Below are 13449 nucleotides of genomic sequence, written 5' to 3'. Positions count from 1 at the left end.
ATGTGTTCATGCTATGTAGGCAGTGGCTTGTTCAGCAGGAGTCTGTGAGCTCAACAGCAATGGGAACCAGCTCATGCTCTGAATGCTTGGTAGTTGCTTGGTTTGAAAGCCTTGTTTTCTAGGCTCCAACAACTGCGTATGCAGTAACTCAAAGACTGTGATTCTTTTGGAGGTAAGTGAAGTTTTCATTTCTTCAGCTATGCAATGAATGCTGTCTTGGTGTTTCTTCTGCAAAGCTCCAGGCTAAGCGGCCAGAAGCAAATCCAGCTGGGCCCAATGCGTTAGGCACTTGGACTAGACATGAATACTGCTGGGAGCCTGGTCCTGACTGGCTGCTGGCAGTGCCAGTTTCTCCATATCCAGGAGCCGCCAGGACATTGCAAATGCGCTGACACTGTGGTGAGCAAACATCTGATAGAATAAGGACTGTGTGATCCCCACAGTGTGCCCTGTGTGACTGCTCTCCAGTGTTGGCTCTCCCAGGCTCACTGGCACATGAGAGCAACACTGACTCCTATATAGAAATGCAGCAGGCTTCCCTTGACGACAGTGAGCTCCATCTTCCCAGCTTCACCCCTCCTCTTTCAGCTAGACTGGACAGTGGGGTTCCTAGCTATAATGGTTTATATCTAGATACTCCCCACAAAGCCTCATGTAGTCATAAGCAGGCTTTTGAGAGAGTATTGGATTATGGAAATCTATAGCTAAATGTGCTGTTAGGCTGTGGCCTGATCAGAAGAGATGGGTCTCTGGGAACATGACCTGGAAGGCGCATCTTCTTCCCAGGCTTCCCTTTAGTCTCTGCTACTGTTCTTCATGCCATGAACAGCTCTCCTCCACCGTACCCCTCTGCCGTGCTATCCTGCCTGAGAGCCAGCTCTCCAAGCCAGGGCTTGAAAGGGAGCTAATTAAAGAAAACAAAAAACAAAACTCTCCTCCTTTAGGTTTCTGATGTGGAGTATTATGTCCCAGCAAAGAGAAAAGGGACCAAGATGTTAGCTTCCTGTATTGAAGTAGTGCCTGTCTCTAGGAAGTGTCACACAGAAAATCCCAAAGCTTACTTGACTCTGCTCTTTCCCTCTGTGGAGCGGCAGCATTTTATGTTAGTGTCAAGCAGAAGAGAAAGGATTAATTAAGGTAACCTTCATCAGCAGAGGAGGGAAACAAACAGAAAAAGTACTTAGGCACTTCACACCTCTGTGAAATCCCAATTAGTCCCCTCATAGTTATAATTTTTAATTACTTTTTGAACTGAGAAAAATGTTTTTTGCTAATTAGATAATTATTTGGTCACAACCTTTTGATTAAAAATTGCTTTGAGTCTAAAAATGTCTGGATAAGAATTACTTAATAAATCACTGCTGTACAGTAACTTTTTTGAAAATTTGACATTAAGAAAATGCCTTGTAGGGCATGGTGATGCACATGTGTAATCCCAGCTACTTGGGAGGCTGAAGCAGGAGGTTTGAAATTTTGAGGCCAGCCTGGGACATTTAGTGAGATACTGTCTCAAAATAAAGAGGCTAGGGTATAGCTTAGTGGTACAACACTTGTCTTGCAGTAATAAGCCCTGGTTTCAAACTCCAGTACTGAAAAAGAAAGAAGGAACGATCCTTGAAAGTTTGTAATTTCGTATTAAACCATACAAGAAATACCATGACAGTTGAAAGCTCTTCATATATGCGTGTATGTGTGCTTACATGTGTTTGTGTATGTGCGCTCATAAAATTGAGACTTTTGACATTTAAAAGATAGATGGGACTAATTATTGTAAGATGTTAACAATAGGAAAAAAAAAGGTGTGGGATATATGGATGATCTCTATATTGTCTTTGCAACTTTTCCTACGTGTAAAACTATTCTGAAATGAGGAGTTTATTTTTAAGGTGTATGAGAGGCCCTAAAATTAAATTAGGTGTATTCTTCAACCAGGTGAATGGAAGCAGCCTCCAGACATTTCCATGAAGTAAAATTACACCATAAAAAACTTCATAGAAATGGATGATTTACTTCCTGAAGCTTTTGACTATATCTAACAAAAGTACATGTTAGGAATGGTAGTCTTTTGTTTTTGTTTTTTATTTTAAACAAAAAAGTTTATTTAAACAACCAGGCTCCTGACTTAAAGGGAAAACTATCTAGGATTATTTATCTTTTAAAGAGTAATTTACTCCTACACAAAGACAGATTGCCTTACATGTAACCGCTACATACAAAAGAAGTTATAAAATTGTCCTTGGTTTTACAATGATAAATGATAAACATTAAAATTCCCCAATCAAACAAGATATGCAAGGATTTTTATGTTTTCTGTTAAAACAGTGAGAGTGAAATAACTTACTGGAATATAAAGATAAGAGCTGATGAGCATGCCACTAATGCAGAAGGGGGGATTATTTTCACAGAACCAGTATCTCCCCATCCCGTTTTATGTCAAAAACATGGTTGACCATTTAGTTAAAAAAATACAATATGCTCATGTAATAAAGGAATGGGGAAGGAGTAAATGAAAGAACAGAGAAAATTATACTGTAATAGTCGGGAAGTGGTGGAACCAAATTGCAGTTTTCTAATTGAGAATGTATTCTTGGTCTGTAAGAACAGAGTTCTGGTGTAGAGTTGTTGCAAGTCCCCTTTTCAGTAGACATCTGCTGTCTGCTTCTGGAATACATCAGTTGTACCTTCTTCCTCCAACTTCGCAGATGTGTCTGTTTCATTGATTGGAATCTGATCTGCTTCATTGACAAACCCTGTCCTTCACAATAGGCTTTCTCATTAGTTTACTAGGTGGCGTATGCCCCTTAATCTTAAACTGCACCACAGAACATCCTGCCCTGCCACCTTCAGATTAATATGATCGTTGTTCTTAGTCTTAACCCCTTCCTTGGGCTTTTTATCGGCCTTAGCGAGTGCCTGAGTCTTCTTACCTGCTGCTTCACAAAAGCGGTACCAGGTCCACACGGAACCAGCACACAAGCAGCACCATGAGTGACAGAAAGAGGTGAGAGTGGTGGCCGAGGAAGGGTAGTTTTTTTTTTTTTCCTTCATCTTCCTAGGACTGGGGAGTAATCTCAGGGCCTTCACAGCAAGTTACATTCTCAGCCATTTTTTTTGGTACTGGGGTTAGAACTTGGGTGCTTTCCCTTGCGAGACAGGTGGCGGAACCACTGAGCTAAACCACTGGCCCTTGAGCCATTTTTAATTAATTTTAAGATATGGTCTCCCTAAGTTGCTAAATTGCTCAGGTTGTGCTGGAACCTGCCTCCTAGAGTTCTGGGATTACCATGCCCAGGAGGAACAGTGGTTTTGATATCTAATCATACCACATGTCAGAAATCCCTGGTGTATAAATGTGCGAGGTGTTGCATGTAGAACATTTAGTTGTTAAATGGTATAGAAAATACCATTCCTAAGAGAAACAAGTCGGTTTCCTAATAAATGTATTCTCTTTACCTGAGTCACACTTGGAGTTAAAATTATGAATTAATTGTATTTAGGGGTAAAAAGCGACTCATGCTGCTGATAGGGCAACATAAGAAAGTACAGGGCAGTTTGAGTTGTGTCTTTCTTTTAGCTTGTTTCCTTATTTCTTATAACTAATTTGGGTCAAATTGGATTGAAGAGCATCCATTTTTCTCTCGCTTTAATTTGCCACCTTCAAACATAGCTCAAAGAATATTTCAAATGGACGTGTAAACTATTCTATAAATTCCAATAAAACTAGGTAGGTGGGTGGCACCTATAACGGAAGAGAGCTGATGGTAATTACCAGATGTGATTCAGAGTTTCTTTGTGCTTTCCTGCCAGGCACCATCTAGCTTACAATAAGTTTTTCCTGACCACATGAAAACTATCAGAAATACAGTTATTATAGTTTTCAATTTGAAAGACACATTGATGCAGTATATCCCACTACCTAATATTGTATTAGAAGAGAGGGCTAATTTTTTGCTCTGCAATTCAGGCTTGATCTCACCCAGGCTGGCTTTGCACTCCCAATAATCATCCAGTCTCAGCCCCCTAACTTCTGGAATTACAGGAATGTGCTACCACATTCAGTTTAGAGAGGGCTTTTTAATTTGAATTCCCTCTGTCTGGAACTGTCCCAGTCTTGACCTTCTCCCAGGGCTGACCTGGTCATTGTAGGTCTTAGATGGAAATTGTCCTCATCTGAAGCTTCTGTCCCCCGTTGCCTAACCTGTTTGACTGTCTTTGTTACACTTTCACAGTGACATTCTGTCTACTCTTTATTCTTTGCTTCCTTATTTATCACTTGTCTCTCATTTATCACTTGTTTCTCTTGCAAGAGTTAAGGTCCTTGGGAGCAGGGACCCTGTCTGCCTTGATTCCTATGCTTGGACCAATGGCCTTGTGGGAAGATAGCAGAATGCTTAACATTAAAATATATGTCACGATTATGTATTTATATAATCACTGGTAGAGAACAGGCCAGAAATACCCCTTATGAAGGAATAATACCAGTTACTAGGTTCTTTGTTCTGCTCTGATTTCCTTGGACATTTATATAGCCTTTAGGACATGGTAAATGATACAACTTTATAGGAAAATGAGAAATCTCAAGAAGAAAACTTGGCCTTAAAGTAACATTATATCTGCAGAATGCACTGATATTTTAGCTCTCTTCTTTTGTTTTTCTGTCAGTGAAAGAAAGAAAGATGACTTTAGGGATAGAAAAGAAACAGGCAATCTTGGGGAAGAATTTTTGGGTCATTACCTGCATATTCCCAGAAGATGGGCCAGTTTAGTGTAATATGGTATTAACCCAGAAAGGCCATTCAGTCTACTCTTGGCTTTAAGCCAAGGAAAGTTTGTCCATGTACTAAGCCCAGTCTTCTTTGGTCTGATGTGAACCAAGATGGGGGAATCTCTGGGCATCTATCTTTGTCTTTTGCTTACAGTCAGGCTACTGCCTTGGAGTGTGATGGGAAGTCATCATTGAGCTCCTGCTGGGAGCCCACAATCTGTGGCACAGTGTGTGATTGTCTCTCGCTCACATAGGAAGTATAGGTGTTTGGGGTATTTCTGGCCTTTATGGAAGCCATACCTGTTTACCACTTGATATATTCATCCTCATCCTGGACTTCAGTAATTTTATAGTAAGTCGTATACCTTCCAGGAGACTTGTAATAAATGCTTATTTCAGAGTGTCAGTGAATTTACAAACTAAGAAAACATGAGGGCTGAAGTAAGCAGGTACACATCCACTTAGATCAGATTGGTGTCAGATTCCATTTTATCTTTGTACAGTAGACCCTTGACTTACGAACTCGATTCTTTCGAGAAGGCTGGTTATAACGCAAGTTGATCAACTGAAGGCTCATGTTCCTATGTACAGCCTTCAAAATCTCTCTCCTGTGTATAGACAGATCTCAGTGTCTTTAGAGAGACACTGGCCCAGGATTTCTCAATTAATCCCACATAGGCAAGGGTGTTGTAATGTTCCTTCCAGAACTCTTTTAAGGGTTAAATCTGTATCTGAGACCATCTAGAAGCACAAGTGGCTGGCATTCAAGTTGTACATCAAGACTATTCATAAGTTGAAACTAAAATTCTGGTCGTAATCCAAGTTGTTCGTATGTCAGGCCATTTATATCTCAGGAGTAACTTGAGGATCAACCACATTTGCATCTTCTATCTCCTCTGTCTCTCCATTGCCCAAGATAATGCAATCTTTGTGATCTGATCATTGCCTTTAGGACATCTTAATGTATAGAGATAGCTTCATATTGGCTTGGGCAAAATGTTTTAATAATTATGGTCTTCAGTGTGAAGGTCTTTTCCTAAAAAATCACTGGTTTCCTTCTAGTTACAGTGGCATCAGTATAATTCAGAAAAATCCTTAATTCCATGACTGATGAGACCAACAAGACAAAACAAAACTTCAGGGGTTTAGAAATGTCAACTAGATAGTCAATTTTCATTGCCTAAAGCTGCAGAGGTAGTTAGGTGGTCATTAGATAACTCAAGAAGTTATCCAAGAAATGAATGAGAACCGGAAACCAAACTGATAACACATTGATGGTGAAGATCAGATTTATTTGACAAAAGAAGTTTCTGTCAGAAGTGAACTAAGACTCAGGTAGGCAAAAATAAACAAGAAAGAACAGGAGAGAACCGAACAACTGAAGAAAGCAATCTATTGCTTTGCAAATTACTAGAGCGCTAATAGGACATTTTAACAGCCACACAAAGACTTTCATGAAATGTAATGAATGATGAGGCCTCTTTGGTGTGAGCACATGACTCCAGGTGTGTGTGGGTTGATGCATCCCAAGACTTGAGCCATTCTTCCAGCATGGAGTGGCCCAGAGGGGGATCAGTGGGGGACATAGAGGGCCCATTGCATTTTATACTGTTTAATGATATGGCCCTGGAATAGATTTTTTCTTTTTTAATATTTTATTTTTATCAGTATGTTTGCAGTATATATTGATTACATTATCATGGGGATATGTAGATGTATATAACACATTCTAATTCTTTTTTTTTTTGTCCCCTTCCTCTCTTTTCTCCCCCTCCCATTTACAAAAGCTCTATTTCTATCTTTTTCTTTCACTTTTTTTCTTTAAATCCCTTTTCCTTTCCCTCCTTCCCTCCTCCCATCTCTTGTTTCCCTTCCCGTTTGAACAAGCTCTTCCTACTTCCTAGTACTATACCTGTCCCCAATTTTGCTCTTTGTTCACATTTTGGGTTTTCCACACAACTGGAGCAATGTAATATTTAAACTTGTGTGCCTGATTTATTTTACTTAAAATTATGGTCTTATAGAGCATCCATTTACCTAAAAATGCCTCAAGTTTAATCCTTCTTTATGGTAGAGTAGTATTCTCTTTAGCTCAGTTTGTTACAGCATAGTGCTGATACTTTTCTTAAGAAAGGTACTCAGTAATTTCTTCCTTCTTTGTAAATTAACACTTAATACTTTCTGATCTTTGGATTACTCTGTTAGAATTTATTATACAATAAACCACACTTGTCAACTTTTGAGAAGTACAAGTTCGTTTGTTTTTTTTGTACTCAGGATTGAACTTGGGTTCTTGCGCTTGCAAAACAGGCACTGAAACCACTGAGCTAAATCCCTGGCCCCACTTGTCAACTTTTGAAAGAAATCCTTCATTAATTTTATTTAAAAATGACTTTAATAAATATTTTGATTTGAAAATACATGGTCATGGTAGAAAGTTAATTCACTGAAAGGTATAAAGAGAAAATATAAATTATGTATATCTTACTCTTAAAGTAAAAACTTAAGCTTTGGTGGTGAAAAGTTTCCTGACATTAAAAGTTCTTTACAAAACATGCATTTTGAGCTGGGGAGTTAGCTCAGTGGTTCCACTGCCTGCCTTGCAAGCACAAGGTCCCAAGTTCAATCCCCAGTACCAAAAGAAAAACCAAACCAACAAACAAAAAATAGCATTTTGGGCTGAGTGGTGGGGTTCAGTCCCTAACACTGCAAAAAAAAAGTTTTAATAATAGCAGTCATTTTAAGAAACTATGATTTGTGTGATTGCAGCTGGCAAAGAGAACTTTTGTTCTTTGCTGAAATCTTGGGCATCCTAATTTGATTCTTTGACATAAAGACACATAATGGCAGAGAACAGTTGTGTCAGAGGTGCAGGTCTGTGGAATTTGGCTCCAACACACATATGCAACACAGCACCCACACTGAAATATGAGTCAATGGGCCCTAATGAATGTTTGTCATATAAATTGAGAGGGGCTTTACATTTGAGTTTGATCATGGTACGAGAAACTTGAGAATCAAATGAGATTAAGTAGGTTCTATCATGCAACAGGATAAGAAAAGTTCACCCAAACTGCTGCATTTGTTTGTGGCTCATCCTACTTAAGAAACTCAATGTTAATTAATGCTGTATTTTAAATCCTAGCTCTTCTTATAGTCATTGGCTGGTAGGGAAAGAACTGTTAAAGGCAGCATTGCTCTGGGCTGACTAGAAACGTTCTGTGAGGGTCCTGCTGGGTCAGAGTCCAGTCCTCTAGCTTCGAGCTTTTCAGTGATCAAAATGATATGTTAGTTCTTCTTCCTAATGATGATTCTTTCAGCAAAGCTATTTTAAAAATAATTTCTGATTACTTTGGTTTTTGCATGTGTGTGGTACTGGGGCTTGAACCAAGAGCTTCATGCATTGTAAGTAAGTGCTGTACTACTGAGCTACACTTCGAGACGACCTAGTTATTTGTCAAGAAACAATTGGACAATGATATTGTAAGTTGATCCGAAGATGAAAAGTTACTTATAAAATGTAGGTGCCTTCATGGCACAGTGGAGTCTCTCCTCAATGACCACTGAACCCTATGATGATAAGCTCAGAATGTCCCATCTTGTCCAGTGTGTGATATTGTCATTGGTTGTGTGAAATGTCCCCAGTGCAATGATTTGGCTCCTTACTGTGCTTCGTGATGCTATGAGCTGTGTTGGTGAACCTGAAATCATTTTGGCAAATATTTTTATTTGCTTTTCTCTAAAATTCGCTGTCCCTTTTTACCTCCTATAGATAAAACTGACAGGTCCTCTTCCTGCTAGCCAAAAACAGTGATGAGAACCAGGTGGAAGATTCAGCTTTTAAACTGTCATTTTAATTTGCTTTGAGTCTCAGAGTAGGCTGAGTCACAGACAAGTTTGGGCCTCAGCAGACTGCTCCATGACCTCCCTGTCCTCCTGGAAAAGCTCTCTGTGCAGTGTGGTGTGTCGTGCACAGAGCATCAGAAACAGCCCGCTGGAGGGAACCAGGCTGTGTGCCGGTAAGGCTGCCAGACATCACTGTGCAGTCTGTCTCCTCTTTTCCTTTTCCTTGAAATTCCCACAGCCTTCATGTAACACAGTGATGGGCTGAGCGGCCTGAGGGAGCATTTGTGTTGTGGGTGGTGAAGGCCGGTGACAATTCAGATGTGGTTTTGGAATTGATGAAAACCTAAATTGATGCTTCAGTTTCTTAAAATGGATACTTTGAATGAATGAAGTCAGTGAAGTCTCCAATATGATGATTGGTCTTACTGTTTTGCGCTGAAGTCTCTATTTTAGACCCTCCCACCAGTACCTTATTTTTAATATTATTGCAATTGTAGTCAGATATGATGGTAAAGATTTGGGTGGGTTTCAGAAGAAGCAGTTTGATTGCGGCTTTGCTTCTAACAACTTTGTGGCTTCTCCCCTGCCACTTAATCTTTCTTGGCTTTATTATACTCAAATTAATCTCTTAGGTACCTTTTGAGATTTTGTGGTTCAGTTGTGTGACTTCAGATCGCTAACCCTCAAAACTATCTCTCTGTGGTTCAGTGCTTCCTCTTTTCTGCAGGATATACCCTCTGCAGGCAGGATCACAGTCATCTGTACACTTCCAGATCATATGGAAGACCTCCCTCAAGATTCGGATTGCCCAAGCAATTCCATAGTGTAACTAGGATGAGAGCAAGCCATTGGCATAGAATCTAGACTCAGGGACTTATCCCTGTAACATCGTCCCCCCACCACATCTTTTCATCTTGAATTCAGAACAGTTTTCCCCTTTAGAAAATTAACTACTTTTATAATTTAATCCTTGCCGAAGTTAAAATCTAGCCATTTTCTCACTCTATGACTGTTCTGCATTGATTCTGTGCCCATTGTTTCCACTCTTTTCAACCACACTTGACCAACATGTCAGAGGAATAACAAAAAAAGATACAGACAAAAGAGGCTGACTTCATTATCTTAGTCATTGCATCTCTCTCTGGAGCAATGGTTCTCAAAGTATGGTTCCAGGAGAAGCAATATTGCCATCCCTGGGAGCTTGTGGAAAGGCTAATCCTTGGACTCCACTGCAGATCAGAAACTCTGAAGTCAGGACCCAACCATCTGACCTTTCATCAGCCTGCTAGGTGACTATACCACATGCTACTGTTCTTGAGCTGTCCTAGAAAGACTTCATATTTTCACTGTTGGGCTCTGATATTTTTGCTCTGATATTTTTGAAGTAATTGTTTGAACTTACTGGGTCTGGAAATAGGAGGAATGTTGCATTTCTAAAGGAGATATTTCCCAGCCTTTCTCTCTTTATGCCCTTTAGAAATTTTCACATTCTTTTCTACACTTAGAAGACCTATCTATATCTCTATTTGTACACTGAATTTTTAGTCTTGGATTCTGTTATTGTGGAAACTTTGATAACCAATGCTATTTCAATGATCTGTTGACATACAGTATAAAATAGATGGAACAGTAATTGCTAAAACCTTGATTTCTCTTCTACTTCTTCATTTATTTTATTGGACCTTCCAGATGGTATTCTTCTTGCTTCAGGACATAGGCACAAATTATATTTTTTTTAAGTTTTTCTCAAACAGATGGAATTGTTTCACAATAGACTCAAAGGTTGCTCTTGTCACAGGGAAGTTTTTACTAGGTTGAGTATTCTCTGGAAGAAATTAAATGATTAATAAAAAATTAAATGATGAGGAAGTGGTGAAGGGCATCTGATCCTAGGTGAGGAAAGTTTGATCTAGGAACTTTGGCCCATAGCAAGAGTTGACTTAGTACAGAGCTCCATTCTTCTAGTTCACTGTTCTTTGCATGAAACATCGTGTTGCTTTAAGAGACTATTCTGTGAACCTAATTGGTTGGATCTTTGTCAAGAGCTGGATCTAGGTTTTTTTGTTTTTTGTTTTTTTTTTCTAATATACAAAGCATTCACAAGTTCTTTCAAGGGCAGTACAGAGCTTTATTTAACTCCCTCAAGCCCTCTCACTTCTGACAAATTGTACTAGGAAATTCAAGGTTTAGTCGGAGGGCCTCAAAGAGTTAAAAATGCAACCAGCCTGCTGAGTCGAAGAAATTGATGTCAAAAACAGATGTTCCTCTGTGGGCCTTGGTGGATTCGTAAGTCAGGATAAAACCAGCATGCATGTATGCATGTGAAAAAAATTCTTGGCCAGCACTGCAGAGAAATGAAGTTCTGTCTCCTCCTTACCTCTGCTGGTTGGGAGCCTGCAAAGGACTCCCGGGAGACAGGTGGCCCTGACACCTGAGCCATTCCCTTGGAACACCCTCTAATTCTTTGTTTTCATTGTTGGTGCTCTGGCCAGCCAGCTGCTCACACACAGCCTGCTCCTTTCCATTGGCTCTGGGACTGTTGTTGGAGTGGCTGACAGCTGTCTGCCAGGCCGTCTGAAACTGCCTTCCTGTGCTCTCTGCCTGCCCCACTTCATAGCACTATTGTTCCTGTCAAGCTTTTTTCCTAAAATCTTTCCCAGCTGTATCCTGATACGGTAAACCTCTTAAATTAGCTCCAGATTGTTATGTTTATTTTACGTTAGATAAGCGACAAAATACAGTCCCAGCAGCAGTCCAAGAGGAGGTGGGGGATGGGGTCGGGGACATAAGGTCTTTTGCAACATAAGGTAGAGTTCCCAGACAAAACTCTGCACAGACACAGTGTGATGCAGTCCCTGCTGCTGCCATTCAGACATGACCTTGATGGGTTGGCCAAGCAGTAACTTCCCTCTCAATTCAAAAAAGAAAACCAAGAGCCCACCATGAAGCCATTATGACAGAAGTTGAATTTCTGATGGGAAATAGACACAGTTTCTCTGTCAGGCTGGTAGCTATACCACGTACCCCAGTACCAGACTTGATGTTCCGATTTCCACAGAACATTTCCTTTTTTTAAATTGTGCTTTGGTTTTGTAACACATTACAACTGATGGGCTTAAAATGGGCCCAAGTTCACAGCCTCCTGAAATATTCACATTTGAGAATTTTCTCTCTCCTGCTGCAATTTAAAGCTAGCAATCCAAAGATGTTGCATCACCAGCACAGATATTTTCCACACAGCTGTGAGTGAAAATTCACAGTGGACTTGGCCCTTGCTGCTTGTGCGGGCCATCTGTGCACCCACTGTGACCACAGCTCTGGGGTTGGATTCTGGCTGGGCTCACCATGCAGAGCCTTTCTGAATACTTAACAAAAAATATTTTCAAATAAAATAGATACCGTCCTAGAACAAAGATGCTGCCTTCATGATTTTTAGGAATAAACCCAAATAAAATATGAAAAACAAACTTCCAAATGTGTGAATTCAGCTAAAGCACACAAGCAAAGCCAGCAGCTAGCTGAGTTGAGGATGATTGTTGAGTTTTGTCTGTGGTAACCCAACACTCCCCAGGAAATATCTCATGACTCGCTCCGTCAAGGCCTGGCCTTCAATCCCCACTGAACCGAAGCCCTGGAGACTGTCTACCGTGTTGAAAGATGGAGAGGGAAGAAGAGGGTCAGGAGTTATGAAGTGCCCTTAGAAACTGACTCTTAGTTTCTTTTTGGGAAAATAAACTCATTGTGATATAAAAGGCAGCAAAACAACTGTGGAAGAGTACCCCAACAGGGCCTCTGGTGGAACACAGCTTGTCTTCTCCAGCTGGGCCTAGCACAGGCTTGCATGACGTCCAGGTCTTCCCTGTTTTTCTCTCTCTTCTTTCTCTGCATCCTGTTCAGCCCGATTGTCCAGTCTTATGTTTTCCCCATGTGCCAGGCTTTCCACAGACCTTGTATAACTAGTTAGCTAGGACTTGTGTTGAACCTGTATCATGTTGTCTGTCCCCTTAGTACTGACATTAGTGGGCACCTAGAAGTCCTTTCAAGTAATTGTTTTCTTTTTATTCTTACCTGACATGAGTTATTGTCCATTGTTCTTTTGTTTAAGACAAAGTTTTAAAAATATCAAGGCAGTTGTCGTAAGTCCCACTGGCCCATTCTGATTAAAATCATGGGCACAACCTTCTTCCTATGCTGGCTAGCAGAAAGCAACTACCTGAGATGCTCTTTTTTTGGGAGGGGATGTGATTCTGGGAAGCAGTGTCCCCAGTACATTTTTATTCTTTATTTTAAGACAGGCTCTCACTAAGTTGTCCAGACTGGACTCAAATTTATGATCCTCCTGCCTTAGCTTCTCAAGTGGGATTACAGGTATGCACCATCATACCTGGTGAAATCACCTGTTTCTAAGCAGAAGCTGAAGAAAGTAGCAGGGAATTCCTACTTTTAAATTTTTTTCTTTTCTTTTTTTTTAATCTTTTCTCTTTGACCTTGCCCTAATAACAAACCCCAGCTGAGGATCTGCATTGCTCTTGTGGGGCTTTGGGAGCCTGAAACCCAAAACAAGACTCACATTTCTGATCAGTGTGGAAGAATCCTCATTATTTTCTCTCTTTTCTTTTGCTGCCCTATTCCCAAAGAAGCTCAGTTATGCAAAAGTGCCCAACAGAATGACAGACTAAACTCTAACAGAAACCTGTCCTTTTGAGCAGAGAAGCCATAGAAAGAGTGCCCTGGAGGACTCTGAAGGAGCAGAAAGGAATGAAAAGAAGGACCCAATTCTGTGTGTGAGCTAAGCTCCACATGTGCTTCGGCTTCAGTCCCAGAGAGACATGGCCAAG

General features: G+C 40.4%; 1 protein-coding gene and 1 pseudogene across 1 annotated transcript in view; one reads left to right on the top strand and one right to left on the bottom strand.

The window, feature by feature from the left end:
* Positions 1 to 13449, top strand: part of Arsb (arylsulfatase B) — a 164611-nt gene that overhangs the window by 44345 nt on the left and 106817 nt on the right. The gene's annotated exons all lie outside the window — the stretch shown is intronic.
* On the bottom strand, positions 2638 to 5342 carry LOC104858788 (annotated as a pseudogene).

Source organism: Fukomys damarensis, unplaced genomic scaffold (genome assembly GCF_012274545.1).
Source record: "Fukomys damarensis isolate Sample0158 unplaced genomic scaffold, DMR_v1.0_HiC HiC_scaffold_1, whole genome shotgun sequence".
Lineage (NCBI taxonomy): Eukaryota > Metazoa > Chordata > Mammalia > Rodentia > Bathyergidae > Fukomys > Fukomys damarensis.
The sequence above is the reverse complement of the archived record's forward strand: the minus strand, read 5'-3'. Positions and strand labels throughout refer to the sequence as shown.